We start from the raw sequence: 4,081 nt of genomic DNA on the forward strand, positions 1-4,081 counted from the left end.
AACAATGACAACTACAACCAAAAAATAGCCGGGCATTGTGGTGGGCACCTGTGGTCCCAGCTACTTGGGAGGCTGAGGCAGGAGAATCGCTTAAGCCCAAGAGTTTGAGGTTACTGTGGGCTGTGACACTATGGCACTCTACCCAGTGTGACAGCTTGAGACTCTGTCTCAAAAAAAAAAAAAAAAAAGAGAAATAAAGCTACAGATCAACTTCCCTTGGGAATATAGATGCAGAATTCCTCAACAAAATATAGTTGGCCTTTGAATGACACAAGTTTGAACAATGCAAGTCTACTTACACACAGATTTTGTTTTCAACCAAACATGGATCAAAATTATAGTATTCTGGGGATGTGAAACCTATGTATGTGGAGGGCTGACTTCACATGAGCAGGTTTCTTCACTGGGTTGACTTTGTAACTTGAGAATGTACAGATTTTGGTATACTCAGGGGTCCTGGAACTGATTTCCCATATATGCTGAAGGATGACTGTACTGGCAAATCAAATTCAGCAAAATGTAAAAAGTACCAAGTGGGATTTATCCCAGGATTGTTAGGATTACAGGCGTGAGCCACCACACCAGGACTCCATAATAATAAAAGGGCGGGGAGGGAGGAAACTTTCTCAGCCTGATAAAGACCATGTATGAAAAGCTCATAGCTGATATACTAAGTGGAGGAAAGACTGAAAACTTTTCCCTAAGGTTAGGATTAACATAAGGAGGTTCACCTTTGCTACTTACATTTCTTTCATACTGGAATTTCTAGCCAGGGCAATTAGGCAAGAAAATAAAATAAAAGGAATCCAGATTGGAAAGGAAGAAATGAACTTTCCCTAGTCATAGATGAATTTTTTTTAACATCTTTCTATTGCCCAGGCCAGAGTATAGTAGCATCATTATAGCTCACTTCAGCCTCCAACTCCTAGGCTCAAGCACTCCTATCTTGGCCTCCCAAAGTGCTAAGATTACAAAGTGGGGCTAGAGTGCAGTAGAGTGGAGTCACTTCATAGCTTGTTGCAATCTCAAACTCGTGGGTTTATGGCTGGGTGTGGTGGCTCATGCCTGTAATCCTAGCACTGTGGGAGGCCAAGGCGGGTGGATTTCTTAAACTCAGGAATTAGAGACCAGCCTGAGGAAGAGTGAGACCCTGTCTCTACTAAAATAGAAAAAGCTAGCGGGGCATGGTGATGAATGCCTATAGTCCCAGCTACTCAGGAGGCTAAGGCAAGAGGATCCCTTGAGCCCAAAGGTTTGAGGTTGCTGTGAGCTATGACACCACTGCACTCTACCCAGGGCAACAGCTTGGGACTCTGTCTCAAAAAAAAAGAAAGTCAGATAAGCCAGGTGCAGTGGCTCACACCTGTAATCCTAGCACTCTGGGAGGCCAAGGTTGGTAGATTACTTGAGCTCAGAAGTTGGAGACCAGCCTGAGCAAGAGTGAAACCCCATCTCTAAAAGTAGCTGCGAGTTGTGACATGTGCTTATAATCCTAGCTACGTGGGAGGCTGAGGCAAGAGGATCACTTGAGCCCAAGAATTGGAGGTTTCTGTGAGCTATGATGCCAGGGCACTCTACCCAGGGTGACAAAGAGACTCTGTCTCAAAAAATTAAAAAATAAAATAAAAACTCAATTAATAACAACTATTGCAGAGGATGTAGAGTAATTGGAACCCCACTACGTTGCTTCTGGGAATGTAAGGTTGTGTAGCCATTTTGGAAAACAGACAGTTCCAGCTTAGCACTTGTGGCTTAAGTGGCTAAGGCGCCAGCCACATACACCTAAGGTGGCAGGTTCAAATTCAGCCCTGGGCCTGCCAAAACAACAATGATGGCTACAACCAAAAAATAGCCGGGCACCTGTGGTCCCAGCTACTTGGGAGGCTGAGGCAGGAGACTCTCTTGAGCCCAGGAGTTGGAGGTTGCCGTGATCTGTGATGCCACGGCACCCTACCCAGGGTAATAGCTTGAGGTTCTGTCTCAAAAAAAAAAAAAAAAAGAAAACAGGCAGTTCCTTAAAATGCAAAACATTATTACTATATGATTTAGCCATTCTGCTTCTAGGCACATATACCCTGGAGCAATGGAAATATGCATCCACACAAAAACTCTTAGGTGAATTTTCTTTTTTTTCTTTTTTTTAGAGACAGAGTCTCACTTTATCGCCCTCCTTAGGGTGCTGTGGTGTCACAGCTCACAGCAACCTCCAACTCCTGGGCTTAGGAGATTCTCTTGCCTCAGTCTCCCAAGTAGCTGGGAGTACAGGTGCTCATCACAATGCCTGGCTATTTGTTTGTTGCAGTTTGGCTGGGGCTGGGTTTGAACCCACCACCCTCGGTATATGGGGCCAGCACCCTACCCACTGAGCCACAGGCACCGCCCACTATGAATTTTCATAGTAGCCAGAAATGAAAACCATTTAAATGTCTATTGGCTGAGTGCTGGCTATTGGCTCAGGCCTGGAATCCTAGCACTCTGGAAGGCCAAGGTGGGTGGTTAGCTTGAGCTCATGAGTTCGAGACCAGCCTGAGCAAAAGTGAGGCCCGGTCTCTACTAAAATAGAAAAACTGAGGCAAGGGAATTGCTTGAGCCCAAGAGTTGGAGGTTGCTGTCAGCTATGACACTATAACACTCTACCCAGGGCAAGAGTTTGAGACTCTGTCTCAAAAACAAACAAATAAATAAATAAATGTTTATCAGATGATGATGAATATATAAATGTGATTTAGTCATACAATGGAATATTATTTGCCTATAAAAATGAATAAAGTGGTAATACAACCTGTATGAATCTTTTTTTGTTTTGTTTTTTGAGATAGAGTCTCACTCTGTCTCCCTGAGTAGAGTGCATCACAGCAACCTCAAACTCTTGGGCTCAAGAGATTCCCCTTGCCTCAGCCTCCCGAGTAGCTGGGACTACAGGGGCCTGACACAACACCCAGCTATTTTTAGAGACTGGGTCTCACTCTTGCTCAGGCTGGTCTGAACTTCTGAGCTCAAGTGATCCACCCGCCTCAGCCTCCCGAGTGCTGGGATTACAGGCTGAGCCACTTCACCGGCCCAACATGGATGAATCTTAAAACATTGTGCTAAGAATGGAGAAGCATGAATTCTATGTACTCGATTTTGATATGAGGACAATTAATGACAATTAAAGACACGGTGGGGGTAGGGGAAGGGGAGAACAGAGAGAGAAAGAAGGAGGGAGGAGTGGGGAAGGGAATAGCTGAGACAGCGAAGGAGGAGAGGGTAGGGTCTTGGTGTGTGCCACACCTTTTGGGGGCAAGACACAATTGTAAGAGGGACTTTACCTAACAAATGCAATCAGTGAAACCTGGTTTCTTATACTCTCAATGAATCCCCAGCAATAAATTAAAACAAACAAACAAACATTGTGCTACATAATAGAAGTTAGTGGCAGAAGCCCACACAGTATATGATTTTATTTATATGAAACATCCAGAATAGGCTAATCCATAGAGACCAAGAACATATTAGTGGTTTCTAGGGGATGGAGAGAGGGCAGAATGGGGAGTTACTGCTAAAGGGTATAGGGTCTTTTTTGAAGGTGATAAAATGTTTTGAAATTTGATAGTCGCGATGGTTGCACAACTCTGTGAATATACTAAAACCCACTGGACTGTATTACGATATGCGAATGAAGCTGTCTTTCCACCATCTTTCCAGAGCTCCGGGAGCAGGAAGGGCTGAGTGCTGAGAGACAGAGCCTGGTGAGCCGAGGACAGACTTTGAGGTTGGGTGACTGCTGCCAAACTGGCCCGGTCTCCATTGCCTGACCCAGGTCAACACCCCGTTGTGCCCCTTAATCACTAAGTCTCCTACATACCACAAGAACCCCAGATTTCCCCCTGTCCTCGAGCCTCCTGGAGTTCCCTTTTCCATTAGCATCCAAATGAGATCACTTGAGTGGGAGCATTCATTTCAGATAGTCCAGGCTCTGCTCAGTTTCTGAGGGCATTTGGTGCTGCAGGTGGGGGCAGAGACAGAAACAAAAGAAGTCCTGCCACAGTGCTCGTGGCTTAGTGGATAGGGCGCCAGCCATATACGCCGAGGCTGGCAA

This window comes from Otolemur garnettii, unplaced genomic scaffold, assembly GCF_000181295.1.
Source record: "Otolemur garnettii isolate 467f Iridium unplaced genomic scaffold, OtoGar3 scaffold00218, whole genome shotgun sequence".
NCBI lineage: Eukaryota > Metazoa > Chordata > Mammalia > Primates > Galagidae > Otolemur > Otolemur garnettii.